This window comes from Tympanuchus pallidicinctus, unplaced genomic scaffold (assembly GCF_026119805.1).
Source record: "Tympanuchus pallidicinctus isolate F22 unplaced genomic scaffold, pur_lepc_1.0 scaffold1, whole genome shotgun sequence".
Lineage (NCBI taxonomy): Eukaryota > Metazoa > Chordata > Aves > Galliformes > Phasianidae > Tympanuchus > Tympanuchus pallidicinctus.
Genome location: NW_026294618.1, coordinates 103,816,197 through 103,833,005, shown reverse-complemented (window position 1 = coordinate 103,833,005; position 16,809 = coordinate 103,816,197). Strand labels below are relative to the sequence as shown.

Here is a 16,809-nt window from a genome sequence, read left to right as displayed (position 1 = left end):
AGCCTTAGTCATCATCTCTTAGCCATTGGAGGTATGAGGCATTATTGGACATGTTTTCAATAAGCAGAGACTGAGAACTGTAAAAATTTGACGTGCTAGTAAACGAGTCAAAGGTGCAGTAAGAATGCAGAACAAAACAGGCTTGTTTTTCCCACTTAGAATCTCATATGTGATGCTTCCATCAAAGGGAAAGGCTAGTCCAACAGAATCTGTTACAGCTACAAGTGGTGTCTTGACAGCCAAAATCACAATTGTCGAGAATGTTGCCCTGCTAATTATCGATTCCTTCACAGAGTTGCCCAGTCTTTCATGGATGAGCTGGAGGAATAGGATTTGTTTTTGCAGGTTCTCTCTTTAATCAGTTATGGCAAATCACAGACTGTCAACTGTATTTTTATGCCTTTGAGCCTCTGCTGGGCTCCTATCCTAGTAGTTATTTTGGTGCCTTTTTGTTTGTTCGTTAGCCTTACATTTAGTGTAAATTACAGCAAACAAACCACAATAACGACTCACTTGTTAGTCATGTCCACGCTGTACCCTTTGCAGGCAGAAGGAATAAACACGTCACTTCCCCATTTTGTTTAATAAGGTTTTTCTGTCAGCTTATTCAACACCAGACATCCCTCTGGCCAGGACAGCTGCAATCTGCAGGGGCTGGCATGCAAGGGCTTTGTCATAAGAACTCTGCTATGTAGCCCTTGCTTCCAGGAAAATGATGTATAGGGCCTTTTTTTTCCCCCTGTAATTAAATCAGCCCATGATGATGATTGCATTATTGGCTTGAGTAAAGAAAATACATCTTCCAGCAGGTTGGTAAGGTAGCAGAAGTTATTTCTGTTGTCCTAAGTATGGACCAGAAAAAAATTTTCTCATTAGTCTTGGGCAGTGATATGCTGGCAAATTAAATCAAAGCAAGATTTGGCCTAACCGTTTGCTTGCTAACATCCAAATAGCTGTGATAGGGTTGGTAAAAGAAAGGTAACTCATGACCGTCTTTACAGGAGGGACAACTTAGATTAAACTACCTAAAAATAGCTACAAGAAGTAACCTATAAAAATAGGTTAATTAAGTAGTGAATGGGCATTGGGAGAACAGACAGGGACTAATGTGATCATTAAGTTGACTCTATGCTAAATTTATTCAGAACCAGAATTCATTTTTTTCCAAGGTTAAAAAACGATAATTCAGGAGTGCAGAAAGCTGTAGGTCAGCTGACGTGGATCCTCCTTCCTCCGTTCCCCAAAGCACAGACTCTTTTGGGATGATAACTGGATTTTCTTCTTTCCTTTTTTCTTACGACAGCACATTGCACAGTGATAATTGTAGATCAGATGTCTGATCGCAATTGGAATTTTAACAGTGGATGTATCTGTTATTATATCTCATACAATGGTCAGATTACAGAGGTGGCTCTGCTGAAGCCTGCTGTGTCTGTAGCTCAAAGCAATGAGAAAATACTTTGGGAGGCATGTCAACAGCTTGGAGCTATTCCAGTTTTATCCTGTTCTTAGTCTTTTTTTTTCTTGACTGTTTTGTTTTCTGTGGTTGAAGCTAAAGAATATGAATAGATGGGTACGAAGCCTCCAAACCTCAGCTGCATGTGTGAGGATAGTGATTTTTGTCTGTTGTTATATTTTAACCCACGAACATCAGACAAGAGAAATGCAGTTCCATCAAGCCTAGGCAGCTCAACGCTGGCAGAGCTCGAAAGAAAGAGAATAGCGGAGAGCAAATAATCTTTTTTTTCTTTTGCCAGTCTTTTTCTCAGCTCAGTGTGATCTTCTGGATTTTATTGTGATCCAACCAACAGCACTTCAGCTTTACTGGGTCAACTAGTTGTGGTGCACCTACCCAGCAAGAGAAATTACTGACAGAGAGGAAAATCTCCACGTTTTCGCAGGATTATGGAAGAGTTCACATGGTTGGATCAGGGTAAAATACACTCATGGGTGTGGACATGAGTTGAAACCTACCATTGTGCCATTGGAATAACCTGTTAGCCTCTGTTTCCTGAGCAGTTTTAGGGGCTGGAATACAAACAAGTCAGAATTTCAAAGCTAAAATACCTCACAGCCTTACAGGAGGAGAGATGTGAGTTGCAGGCACAACTAGCGGGCAATGGGATGCTCTGGCCATAGCGTTTACTATAGTGTCATCAGGGCTGCGCAGAGAAAATCTAATGGAGTCACCTGGCTGGTGGAGGCCATCAAGCTCCTTCGCCATCACCTCTTTGTTGCCTAAGATGTGTGGCTCTTGGCTGTTTCTTCAGGATGGGACGCCTGTTGCAATGGGGTGTGAACCAGTCCTGACTCAGCCTGGCACAGTATGCTGGCTCTCTGCAGACACGGGGCCTGCTGAGCTGAGAAGTTGCAGCTGTTTGTTTCCCCCTTTGTTAGGAAAACAGGATTTTAATGTGTGGGTTTGTTTGGTGGGTTTTTTTTTTCAGGGCTAACAAGGTTATGTTAATGATGTACCTGATTCCTGTTGCTGATTTATTAGCCAGCAAGAGCGACTCTGCAAAGCTACAACCTTGGGCTGCTGTGTCAGAGGTTGGCAATGCTGAGAAGCAGGGCACTCTGGAAAAGCTGCTCAGATGAATGTTTGTGAAAGACACAACCTGCAGCTCTTCCACTGGTGGAACACATAAGATTATTTCTGCATACCTTGTGTGGTAACATGGGGGAAATGCAAGTGAGGAGCTGAGCTTCTCATTAAGCTGATAGAAGAAAACCTGCATCCCTTTCAGGAGAAGGTTCAGGAGGATCGTGACTTGTTTCTTATGCCTTTCTTCCTACTCAGATACTTGTCTAACTCTGGTAGCATGACTTTTTTTTCTCCTCCTGTGAAAACTTTACACTACTAAATCAACAGTGTTTCAATAGTGGTGTGCTGATAGAATGAGTCAGTCTCAGGGCTATCGCAGTGCAGCTCCCATGGCCATACATTAAAAAACACTGTTTTGGAATAAAATCATTGCACTGGCTCAGTTTTGAAAACCTTATCGTATTAGGTATTACCTCTTTGCACCTCACTAATTTTATGCTGTGTTAGAGGCTGTCTGTTGTAGTATACCCAGCTCAAAGCCAGCATAAGCTTTATTTCTGGCCTTCTGGCTGCTACAGTGGAAATGCAGTCCTGGGCTCATCTGAATCCAAGTCCAGCATGTACCATGGAGTGTCATGGAAGTCCAGAAGTTGAGGCATGCCCTTCAGAAGGTGTCTGAAACATTCTAGTGTGTGCTGCTGTGTTTGCACTGTGCTTTTACAACCTGAATGAGGTAGGGTAGGGCTCAGCAGAAAGAAATGCAGTAATGGTTAAATTGTTTTTAGGAAGCAAAACAGAAACACAAGGGGGTTTAAACGAATGAGCAACTGCATCTAGCATCTTAATTCCAGAGGTACTTTTGTTGTTGCTTTCTTTCAGTGTCTTCATTGGCAGCCTTGAAATTTTTTAAACTTATCATTATACATGAAGCTTTATTTTGCTGCTTCCCAAGCCCTGAAGGATCTCACTGGTAGCTCAGCCTTTCCTCTTAAAATTGTGCATGAGATAGAGAAGGCTAATAAAAATTACTTAGTGTGCCAAAGGAAATATTTTGGCAGCTTCAAATGCTTTTGCGTTTGGAAACTGTCTCTGCAATGCCTGCTTTCCCCTTTTCCTAAATGTCATGGCATGGCCTACAACAAAGTCTGTATGTAAATAGTTACTTGATGGAGTAATCGGCTTAGTCAATAATACACAGCAGCTTTCCTTGCGTGTTTTACAGGGGCGCTGAGATCTCTTACCATGATGTGCTGCAGATCGGTTCATTGGAGTGGCATATCTGTAATATTTAAATCCTACGAAATGTCAACTTTCCCCCTTCAATAAGGGGCTACCTGAGACAGCAGCTCCCTGGGAAGTCACTCCTAGGTGAGAGTAAGCCTGCAATTGTGGTGCTGGTAGCATCCAGGCTACACGTGCCTTAATTCTTATGTGGAACACAGTGACCTGTCCAAGAACTGCTGCTTGGATCGGGTTCAGGTTTTGTGTGTCCGACTCGAAGATAAGCAGTGTCTGCACACGGGCATCGCTCCTGGAAGTACTTCAGGATACGACTGAGCAGTGCTTTTTTGCACTGTTTCCATATGTACAGCTTTTGATGACGTATTTACCCTGTTGTGTTTGAGCAAAATGTTAGCTGGCAGTCCTTAAAATGTGTTTGAATGTAGTGCAGTGCCTCTGTGAAGCTGGTTTTCATATAGTATGCATAATCCAGGTTTTTTCCTTTATTCCTTCCACTGTTATTCTCTGTCTGGAGAGAAGTAAATGGACTGATGAAATGGGAAATTGTGTTTTCTGTGGCTACGCTACCTCAGTGCACTCAAATATGTGAAATGACTTCGATATCAACACAAAGGCATAAAATGTTTAAATGCTATCAGAAACTGCATGCAGCGCATAGCTGCAGCCATCGATGTCCCATGTGTGACGTGGCTGTCTTCCTCCCCTCAACAGGAATAATTTTGGAAAAGAATGCAGGCTCCTTTTCTATTATTTCTGTTTGAGCAGATCAGTATTTCTGCTCAAAAAAAAAAAAAAAAAAAAAAAAAAAAAGGGTTGTAAATGTAGATACTTAAAGCTTCCTGTGCTCGATGTCGGGGCAGTGAGTGCAGGAAGCCCAGCTCTTGTGCCCCCCCCTCCCATGTTTGCAGTGCTGATTCTGCAGGCTCTTCTGTTTGGCAGCAGGCCTAGGCTCCCTCTCCATGTGCTTGTGTTGCTTTCCAGCCTTACGCTCTGAGCACAGTCTGTGTAAAACGCGCTGGCAATAGCAGGCATCTATCACATGTGGATCTTTTCATTTCCTGGCTACTGCTGAATTAAGGTTTTGGGTTTGTGTTTCTGGGGGGAAGGAGAAGGGTTCCTTTTGATTTTTTGTTTTGTATTTTTCTTGGCAAAATTTTGCATTGTTTTAGTTAATGACTGCAAAGCTTTCTTGGTTTATGCTGTGTTTCTGGTCTTGGTACTTAGTCCATTACACATGGCTTTCACGGTGAAGAGTAGCACCTGGGTTGTGGTGAACAGTGTTGTCTATCACCTTTTTTTTTTTGTAGAGTAAAATTTATGACTTACTAGTTTCCTTTTGCATGTAAGTAATTAGAAACAGAGTAGGTCAGTGCTGTCGTCTTTAGGCAGGAAATAGAAATGAACAGAGCTTCCTGCCCTTCATGAAGTGAGGCAAATTATTTGCAAAAGGAAAGCATTGAAGTTATGCTGTAACTTGAATTAATGACAACAAAGTTTCTTCCATTGCCAAAGTGGAGTTAAAAAGTAGAGATACTGCAAACCTTAAGCATGTCGATTGTGTATGCACAACAATTGAGTCTATAACAGTATGCTGAGTCTGTGTGAACCTAGGTTGTCTGTGCAGAGAGTAAGGAAAAATAATGAAACTGTTGGTGTGGGTCACTGCTCTTTGGGTTTTATTTGCTTTTTAAGAATTAAGTTAATCGGGAGAAGCTGTTACTTACTTTAGTAAGAGCTTGTGTTATCATGGAGACCAGTATTACAGCGAGTGCTCCTGCCTTCAGAGGTGGTTTGTTGCTGCACAGACGTTGTGATGCTGGGTGAACTTGAATAACCATGGTTGTAAGACGTGAGCAGCTTCAGTTGTGTGATACAATCATTCTGGTGAGTTAATCCTTAAAATCATTAAATGCACATCACCTGGATATGGTCAAAACGTAACTTAGCAAGCGGATATCGATGTTACTAGAAAGAATGGTCTGACTTGCAAACGTTTGCAAAGTATAAAATGTTGTGGTTTGCAGATTTTCCAGTTATTAATCGTGTTGTAGGAGTATGAACATTTACAATAGATAAAAGGGAGATGTGATGCAGCTCACGCAGCAGTTTGATTGCACATGTGAAGCAAGTCAGATTTTTCCCTGCACATTCTTGTAATGCATGAACTTACGTTGCTTTCTGAGAAATTTCCTACAAAACTTTGAGGTGGAGGTGGAACCTTTTCCCCTCTCTCCTCTCATTTGTCTATGCATACTGAGAGACATTATTTTGAATTACGTTTGTTACTTTTTTGTTCTTGGGGTCCAGGCATTAAGACAAAACACTGGATAGATTTATGGTTTAGGGCATATGTACTTTAGCCAAATGCTCTTTGAGTCTCTTTGATCTGACAAGTGTTCGTAGAAAAAAAACTAGTATCCTCATGGGCTTTCCCCTCCTACCTCCATCACCACAGTTCTCCTTTATTGGCCACAGTACTGCTGCTCCCAGACGAAGCAGTTCTGCAAATGGCCCCCACGTGTCCTGCACCCAGTCCTGTCTGCTGAAGGACGGTGCTGGGTCCTTGTGCAGAGCTGTTGTGGTGACAGAGACAGCTGTTGAGAGGTCGCAGCCATTTACTGTATTCCATACCCTTTTTTCTCTGCATTATGGAGCTGGTCATTCTCTCTTCCGTAACATAATGCTAGCCTTATGGCTATACTTCTAATACCATAAAATATTAGTGTTGCTGATAATTAAGAGTGAAGTGGTAGCCAAAATCCTTAACTGCTTTAAAATGTGTTTCGCTTAATTTGTGTATTTATTTTTAATATTCTGCTTTTTAGTACATCAGCAATCTGTGAGTCGTCCTTACAGACCACATTGACAGCAGACACCAAATCACTCCCAGCTGATGTTTTCTTCCTTGGTGTGTTTAAGAGCCCACAGAGGAGGTGATGTTAGCTGTCATGATTTCCAGAGGGCTCTCAACACAACCTTGAGTTACATTTTGTCAAGATTTTTAATGCTGATAGAAAGCAAAGAGGTTTTAAGGAATCGTTTAAGTAAGAGAAATGAGGCTGCTTTGTGCCTCATTTGTGATGCTTGATTGTTAGCCAAATTGCCCCAAATATACTGCATTATGTCATAGCATTAGTCGGTGTGCAACTGCTATTCTGAATGGTACTCACTGCCATTAAATGTATAAAACAAAATCTTTTAAGAAGAAAAGCTGAGCACCTCAAGCAGTGCTGTGTCCCATGGCCATGGAACAAGCAAGCTGCAGCCAGCAGTGAGCTCGGGGTGGCCCAGTGCCGGGGAAAGCAGTGACTGAAGCTGCTTGTGGTGTATGGACTGGTAAAGGGCAGGGACCACCACTCAGTAACGTCTAGCATACAAGCCATTTTTTCTTGTTTATTGTTAGCACAGTCAAAACTTGTATCCATTGGCCTCTCTCTTTTCTGTTTGCTTCCGCTTGCACTTAGTACTGTTGGTTTTGCACAGACCCACCCATCTGCCCCAGGCAGGGTGGGATCCTGCGCTGAGATAAGGGTGACAGTGTCAGGTGTCTCATCTGAGAGCCTCTGAGATGGTCTCTCATGCTTCCTTTCTGGCGCCACCTCGACTCAGAAGGCTTGCGTGCCAACGAGAGCCTCCCTTCACTGCTGGATATTGCTGAGAAAATAAGCAATGTTGTTTATTGAGAGAAGACCATGAAAGCTGTCACAGGACAAAACCTGATAGCCTTTGGAAGCTGAGGACTAAAAATCAATTAGCAGAAGAGAAACGAATGCAAAGAATAAAAAATCGATTCTATTGACGAAAGAGGTTAACAGTAGTATTAGAGGTAGCAGCATCACCAGTTTTGCTCAATACATTTAACAGTGTTTTCATCGGTGAAGTTGAGAGGGCTGTAGTTTGCTGATGACTCGGAGTGACTGACTTTATATGTAAACTTCAGAGGCTTTAGATAAGAATTACAGAATCCACAACGGAATCGTGTAAATGACTAAAACACAAATGGGTTGGATGGGTTCTTAATTAGCTGTAACTCCTTGGGGAAACATTTGCTGAAAGTGATTTTGGATGACTTCTTGAAAACGGTCCTGGTTAGGGAAGGCAAATAAAAAGCTCAGCTCTGAAGATGTGGCTGAAGATTACAGGGCTTTTTTGGGGGTGTATAAATTGGATGTTGCTGTCAGGTGGAATGCTGAGTCATCAAAAAATGATACAGCAAAAGTAATTCAGACCTGTCAAGTATATAAAATATTATGGCAGTTTATTTAATATATTCCATGAAAGGAAGATCTAAAGCTTTTGTATTCCTCATGTGTATTCTGTTACAAAGCAGAAAGACAATGGTAATGTTAGACAAAGTATTTCAGTTCAGCAATTTGGAGAGCCATTCTCTGTTAAGGGAGGAAGATCTTCATAAGGCCTACGTACAGCAGCATGTTGGAAAGACATTAATGAAGGCCAAAAAGAAAGTCTTCCCAGGAGAAGGCAGAAGGATTCCTTGTGACTGCAAGTAAATCAAGGAAGGATATGGAGAATCTGCGATCCATTCTGTAGTTAGCACTGACCCATGTGACACTTTTTCCTTGTTTGTGCCTCAGGGAAGGAAGAACACATGGCAGAGCTTCTCTCCTGCCCTGTTTCTAGATGGGGGTTGCACTGGAGGACACCCATGGCAGAAAAGGGAAGACTGGCTGTCCAAAAGCTGTATGCTGGGTAGGACAGAGGAAGCTGCCAGGCTGCTTCTGCACCATGGAGACATTCTTTCAAATCTACAGAAAGCTCCTTGAGCAGTTCCTGTGGCTGACTCCACATTTTCTAAGTCGGTGTCTGGCTCTGGTTCCAACCTTTGCTGATTTGATGAAGCCTGGGTGAAAGGACAGGGGGACATTCTCCAGTGGGAAGAGGCACATGCTGCTGGAGCAGTGGGTGCAGCAGGATGAGCCCATAGAATCATAGAATCACCATGGTTGGAAAAGACCTAAAAGATCATCCAGTCCAACCGTTCACCTATTCCCAATAGCTCCCACTAAACCATGTCCCTCAACACAACATCCAGCCTTTAACACCCAGCCCAGGCTGGGTGTGAGCCCTGTCCCTGCAGCAGTGTGCCTGAGCTCCTTGAGCCACGTGCCCTGAGCCAGCTGTGGGCAAAGTGATCCCTCCTTCCTCTTCTGGTGGCTCCCCTCCTGGCAGTTCTGTTGCTCTGATATCGCTTCTTGTTTTCACACATTTTAGCTTGCAAAAAAGCTTTCTCCTCTTCTTTTGTCAGCTTGTCCATGCATTTTCTTCATAGTTATGCAGAAACATTCTTGAAGATGAACAAATATTTAACTCTCTGTCCTGCCTTCACCATGGCTGAGGGCTGCTGATGATTGGTGAGGAGGGTGAGGACGGGGCAGGCACCTAGTGGCAGCAGTCGGACTGCTTCCTTAGCCCCAAGGACTCGAGGACTTCACGATCTTTTTTTTATGTTGAATCAGAGTCATGCTAATCTGTCAAGTTTAATGTAGTGTAAGTTAGTGCTATATTGCAAGTGATTTAGCATTTTAATTTAAGACCACAACACAATTGTTGTCCATTTCTTCTCTCACAATTGAAGTCTTGACCATGATATTGGTTTGGAGATATGACTTCGTTCTTGAACTGATGGTTAATAATGACAGCTTTTAGGGAAATGAGTACTTTATGGATGTGTCTCCATCTACTGGAAAAATACTCAAAAAGACCTATGTGTTTTGCCTATGTATAATCTCCTCTTGGCTAGCTAGGGTGGCAGCAGGTTAGCAGACATGAGAGGTAGGTCTGGCAGACGTGCGTGGGAATGAATGAGTCCCAGGTGGTGGGGAGGGTGGGCTTGCAGGGAGAGAGGCAGAAGGGACAGAGGGGAGAGAAGCTCTTTGCAAAGGAGGTCTGCCAAAGGCCAGAGAAAGTGTCCTAATGCCTCCACGAGCAACAGTGAGATCCCATAGGTAGTTAAAGGAACGCTTACAGGACTGGCAAAACAGATGGTGCGTAAGTTAAAACTGTACAGGAGCAACTTACCTTCTGCAGCGATTTCAGCAAGACAGTTATTTCTGTGGTTGTTACTCTATCATTCAATCACAACATGCAATTACTATAGCAAACCTTCTGTCATACTGCACACGTTTTCACACTTGTCAGAAGAAAAGTCATAGATTAAACAATATGGTTTGAAGTACTGTTTAGTTACCAATTTCGTAACTATTTTAATGCAAGACAGAAGTGTTCTCCAGAAGCAGATCTCCAAAGAACAAGAACCAGGGGAATATTCTCAGGAAGAAAAACAAGTACTGTTGGCCATACAGATCCCATTAGCACAAATGGAAAATTCTCAGTGCTAATGCCTTTGCATCGGTCTGAAAACACAAGCAATTAGAGGCCTGTTTTGGAGTCATTGCATGTACAGAACTCTCGCTAAATCAATGGGAGCTTGGAGAAAAGACAGAAAGAAGAACTAGGGCCTTAATACTAACATTTCCCTTTTTCTTTTGTACAGCCTTTACCATACCGTGTGGTACAACCTTTCAGTTATTTCTTAATTCTCTGCAGAGTATTAGAAAACAAACAAGCAAAAAGAAAGAAATAGTAAAACCGCTTTCTTAAACCCTTTTGTTCTCGCATGAAACGATGCCATCAACTGATGCAAGTTCTTCATTTCATTCATTTTCTTCATTGCCTCCTTTGTGGGTTTTTAGTTTTTGTTTCTCTGTGCCATTTGTTTTCCAGAAATGCCATCTATTTGACATACATAGCTGTTTAGATGTATATATGCTGCTTTTGTCTCTCGTGCTAAATGATTTGCATGAATGATAACATATTAGTAATGCAAGTGGTTGTTCCTTATAACATTCCTTGAATAATAATGCATTTCTGGTTTAGACCTTTTTGTGTCTGTCTTTCCTTTAAGGAACAAAGCCCACAACCAACAAAACCAATTCTAAGCAGCAGCACAAGGATCTTAATATGCTTTTGCTGAAAAACGAAAGGGGCATTTGGGGGCAACCTAGCAGAAGAGACAGGGAAATCAAACCAACGGCTGTTTTTCACTTCCAGCTTGATTAATTTGTGCAATTTTCTCCATTTGGGAAATATGTATTAAAAAAAGAAAAAAAAGGTAGATCTTGCTGCCTTCTCTGTCAGTTATGATTCTTTTACTATTTAAAAAATGTGCCTACCAGCCATTTCCATGCAATGGGTATATGAAGAATTTAACAAGGCTTTAAGTGTTAACCGAATCCAATACAAAAGTCTGTCTACATCATTATATCACAGGAAGTAAAAAACTGAAGTCACACTTGCATTTTTAAATGGTTAACTTGGTATTTTTGCAGCAGCACCTATCGAGAGACAGCATAAATGTGTGGAAGAGAACGAAAACTGAAAGAACTTAGAGAAAATATGTTGGTTTTTTTTCTCTCTCCCTCTTTTTTGACTTTTCCAGTATGTGTGATGGCCATCCTTGCAATGACATTGAATTTTTATTGAGAGAGATTCTGACACATTTTCTGATGCAGAGTGAAGCATTATTCAGATTCATTGGAACTGGTGGAAATGCAGTCAGAGAGTTACTCACAATGACAAAATGTGTGAGAACTTGCAAACCTGGCCTGGCTTTTCTTCAGAACCCAGTGTTATCTCAGTGCCCAATTGCCTCTGATTTTTCCAGAACCTTCTTTCCTACAGAACAGTAGAGCTGGTAGAAATAGGATTTGGACTCCAGCTGAAGTTTAGGATTTCTTGCTGCCTGCAGTGGCTCTGAATCAATCCACAGACGGTAGCAAGGCGCCTGTAGCTGCTGCTCTTCTTGCACAGACACTTCGGTAGCATGGAAAGCAAGGAAGGGCCTTAGGAAAAAGCTGTAAAGTGGATCTGAAAGCAGATGTGCCACAGCTGTAAGGATAATGGAAGCAGTGAATTCAGGATGGGGCGAATGGTAGCAATCCGTCATTTATGGGAGGTGGAAGGAAGGAGCGGAAAAAGCTGGAGTGGCCGTGCATCAGGGAATAAATGGGGAGGGAAACACGCTGCCTCGAGGAAACTTGTAGTAGCCATAGAAACACGCGAGAGACTGTGTCCCAGAACAGGAGAAATTGGGTTTAAAAATACAAATAACCTCCTTGGTCTTTAAAAAGAATCTCGGTTCTTCATCATGATTTATGCTACCGGGCCTCCTCAACAGAATTACAGTCACCAAATCCACAACTGCTGTTATTTATTCTGGATAAAGAAGGCAATTTTGACTGTGATCTCCCTTGACATTTCCCAAGGTCTACTCCTGTCTCCTACCTTTCATCATCATGTAGTACTTCAAGGCAATCAGCGTCTCTCTTACTTCTCTCAAAGAGAAACACACGTTTCAGTCGCTCACCCTGGACTGGAGTGACACAGACATTATGGGTTAGGGGAGATCAATTGCATAACCCTGCTCCTCTTCACCTGGGAGGATCACTGATGTGTGAACAAGGCTGGAATCCAAATAAGACATTAACCTACTGTTTTGCAGTGGCTAGAGTGGCAGGAGAAAAAGAAAATAGTGTCTTACCCAGGGAGGTAGCTCCTCTTTTTCATTTTATCATCTGTGTCAATGGCAATTGGAACCATTAGACCCGCATTAAAATTACATGTTACTCATATAAATGGAGGCTATAAATATCACAAATAGTAAAACTAAAATTGCACCAAGGTTCAAGAGACAGTATGTCTAAAACCTACAAAATTAAGGACAGTTAGAGGAAAGCCTCAGCCTCCATTTCCTTTTAATTTACCTCATTATTTTAAGTCATCAGAGAACGATCTCAGTACTACATTAATGTCATCTAATGGCCTTTCCTTGCAAGGTTACTCAGTTCTGAATCAGACCACAATAAAAGGTGCAACTGTCTTTCCTGGTATTGTTAGTTTAGGTGGAGCAGTAAAGATGATGGAAGCTAATGTTATAACTGGAGCAGTTATTAAAATGAGTAAAAAAACCTTGTGCAGCTACATAGCTGAATATCTCCTTGACATATATTAATACAGTTCTTGTGGGCTCCTACTTGTTTGTTTGTTTGTTTTCCTATGAAAGATTATAAATGCAAAGCTGGTGCTGTTCTGTGGGTGTGGTACGGTGTTACATTAGTTATGTCCTCTGCTGTCATCCTGCGTGCGCTTAGGCTGAGCTCTCAGTGTCTGTATTCCTCTGAAAACCAGTGGATGTCCCAGCTTTTGTGTCCCCTAGGGTGAGAGTCACTCTGGACTACCAGAAGCCTGCACTGCGGCCAGCAGATCTGATTTTCCCACTGTGAAATGAGACCAGTAACCAAGACTGAGGATGCTGTGTAGTCTTTAATTCTCCTTTTTTGGGAAGCAGTATATTAGCTGGCCTGAAGGTGCCTGCTCATTGCTGGCATGTGTGCTTGACAGACAGACCTTTTCCTGGACTGTTTGAGGCTCTACTTTGCCACGACACCCATGAGGCTGACTACCACACGTAATGATATCATGGAGTTGGAGAAGTCTGGGCCATCGTTTTTCATTAGGAGTAATTTTGTATTGAATCACTGGAAAGAATGTTTCTGTGGTTAGGGCTCCAGAGAAAGAGTTCCTGAATATGCTTTCTGGCAAACATGTATGATTTCCTGTGCTTAGGGAGAGATTTGTTTCACCTAAATTTAGCCTTGGTATCTAGCTTCAGTCTGTACTCAGTGGTTCCCCATGAGAGCTGTTCGTTTGACCCGAAACAGCTGAATTACCCTCTTTATTAACTGTGGAGAGAATCAGAGACCAGCAATCCAGCCTTGACGTGGCTTACTGAGATGAACATGGCTCCTAGCTTTCCTCTTTGCTGCCCACATGGGCAGAAAAGGTGGTTGACAGATCTCACAGGATATTGTGAGCAGAGATATGCGGTGGGGATGAGATGCCCAAGTGCTACTTTAAAGGAGGCCTTCAAGGGTGAAGAAATAGGATCCGTTAATACATTAGTTTTTTGGAAGTGAATATGGTTACGCAGTATTTTTGGTCTTCTGAAAATAGTTTCTATCGTCATTCATTTAAAAAAGTAATAAAGACAGTATCTGAGTTGTTCTTATACAGGAAGTTGCATATTCGAGCTCTTCATAAAATAATTAGATACTGATAGTTTAAAGACTCCAAAGGAAAACCTAGCAACGGTTTCATGTTATGCAGTACTGAAAGGCTGATGAATGCTGATCCCAGAGGTGAGTATCCCTGTATCTTCCTGAAAAATGCAACGTTTTCAATTTATTTTTCTTCAGAGTTGAGGAAAATCCCAGTTCTCTACTGGGACTAAAAGCGCATCGTAGGTGATGTTCAAAATCAGTTAGCTGTCATTCATTTCAAGCCTGTTTTGGTGTAGGCTGGTGTAGAAAAAAGCTAAGTTGAAATCCTCTTCCAGGTTCTCATTCAGAATTCTTTTCTTTCCTCCTACTCGCCTGTGTTTTTACTGCTTTAATTGGTGAGGTTTTGTGTTTCAGCTGCAATGACTTCCGAACACCTTAGGCAGATGCTGTCCTATAAATCCACTTCCTGTGATCCTGTCTGTATTTTATTGTTACATGTGAGGTGGATTGAAAGCTGGCTGACCTGCTGGGGGTTAAAGGGTAGCGGTCAGTGGCACAAAGTCCCGCTGGAGGCCACTCACTAGCAGTGTACCCCAGGGGTCAATAGAGGGGTCAATGCTATTAATGACTTAGATGATGAGCAAAATGCACCCCAGGGAGTTTTCAGACAGCGCAGAGCTAGGAGGAGGTAAGCCAGATGGCTGTGCTGCCATTCAGAGGCTTGTTGACAGGCTGGAGAGCTGGGACCTCACGAAGCTCAGCAAAGAGAAATGCGAAAGCCTGCCCTGGGGAGGAACTGCCCTGTGCATTAGTGCACACTGCAGGGTGGCCAGTCAGAAGAGAGCTCTGCAGGGAGGGATGTGGGGATTCCCAGTGGGGAGCAAGCTGGCCATAAATCAGCAGTGCAGCAAAGAAGGCCAGCAGTCTCTGGGAGCTGCAGTGCTAAGGCTGTTGCTAGCACATCAAGGGAGGTGATCCTACACCTCTGCTTAGCACTGGGCTTCCCAGTAAAAGAGGACTGCAGAGGTTGGAGTGAAGGGCCACAAAGGTGATTAAGGGATTGCATTGTATTTTCCACAGGTTGGTGCAGGCAAGAACTGGGACGTTTTTTATTCTTGCTACAGATGTGCAAATAGCTTACAAAAAAAAAAGAGAGGTAACTCAGTTATAGGGCTGAGCTGCCCTATAACTGAGTTTATACTTAAAAAAATCCAATCATTTGACAAATTAACAGTCTGGATCTTCACCCTGGCACTAAAATTTTATTTTTAGCCTCTGAAAAATAATGAATTTCAAATTATGTAAATAAAAAATTGGTGAAATTCCTTAAGTGGTGCATATCCTTAAATAGATTCCATTCCCTTTCAGTAACTGTAATGCTGAACAGTTTTGCACAGTTCACTGCAGCAACTGCTTTCAGTGACTTCAAAAACCTATGTTAATAATATTTTCATACCGAGTTAGAATACACAGCTGCTAAAAGTAATTTGTAAATTTTCATAGTGGCTCCTCAATGTTTTTCCTCCACTGTAGCAGCATCTCATCAGCTCTCAGTGCCCTTCAAGGACATTCCCTGTGTGAATGAGGGAACGAATGCGCAGTGCTTTGTGTGTGATCTGACATACTCAAAAGAACATTTCCATTTTTAAGGCAATGATTACTTTTGTGTTCTTTAAAGACAGATTAATAAACATGCTAATAGAGTCTATAATGAAAACTGAGTTTAAATGTTCTCTTATTCACTTCCTCCACTTAATTTTTTCTCTTCGTTTTCAGTATAGGAAATTGCATTACAGTTTTTGTTAATAGGTCTTCTCTAAATTATAGTGATTTGCAAAATATGTTGTTCGCTAAATTAGAGTTCAGAATTTATGACTGGAGATTAAGACTGTGGGAAATAACACGAGTGTTTTATTTTTCTTCCAAGCAGTAACATAAGGATTTTTAAAAGGTGACAGGATGGTGTTATAGTTCATGGTTTATGAAATGGTTCAGTTTTCAAATTTAATCTTTCTAGTAAAACTAGTGGAAACCTGACTCTCAACGTTTGATGTTACTGCTGTCATAAATACGTGTGTGTTTGCCCTGCGAATATTTTGTGCAGCTTAAGAGGTACAGCAGACTGAAGTTTCCAGGTTTAGGTGTTTTTTGGAGGTAGGTGTTTTTATACAGTGTGGAATTTTGAAAAACATGTAAAGCACTCATTTTCATAGGAGCTTTGGGTGACCAGTAGGAGTAGCAGTGTAGCTGATGTTGGAGTTAGCTGATACTCCCTGGGTATCTGCTCCCTAGAGTGTTTGGACTAGCAGAAGTGAAGTGGGGAAAGAACTGTAAGTTCCTGGTTCTCCAGGGGTTAGCCCATTTTGCTTGATGCTAGCCCAGGGGTGCCTAGCTGGTTTGCTTACATCCCTTTTGCTTTCCCGGGGCCCTGTATGTCATCCTGTTGAACTGTGGGTGCAGATGATGCTGTTTGTCATTGCATACCACAAGTCAGCGTCTGCACAGCACAGCTGTTGATGCTGAAGTCTGGCCATTGCAATTGAGGTTTCTTTGTCCTCTCCAGGGCCCTAAAGAAGTCCAGGTGTGGCAGGGATATATGCTAAGTCGCTGTGACAGCGAGACCAGGCAAGGTCAAGCCTTATTTATTCATCAGTTTCTAACCAAGTCAACAAGGAGCTGTAAGCATTTTACCAGAAAGCCAAGGCAAGGATACAAGCCAGAGTCCATATCTCTGCTATTTAATGAAAAGGAGTTGTGGGAAGAGTGGTGTGTGTTAATGTGGAGCTGGAATGCTGTAAGAGTGGGCTGCAGCAGGTAGTTGGTGCTCGTCTATGCCCAGTGGTATCTGTGCATACCAGCTGTCCAATGCATGCTGCCAGAGTGGGCATGGATGAGCCTGAAAAGTCTCCAGCTTTCGATCCCTCTGCTTGTACATTCAAAATA

General features: G+C 42.3%; 1 protein-coding gene across 4 annotated transcripts in view; it reads left to right on the top strand.

Annotated features, from left to right (window-relative positions):
• The window catches only part of MACROD2 (mono-ADP ribosylhydrolase 2), an 835,077-nt gene that overhangs the window by 528,214 nt on the left and 290,054 nt on the right, over positions 1 to 16,809 (top strand). The gene's annotated exons all lie outside the window — the stretch shown is intronic.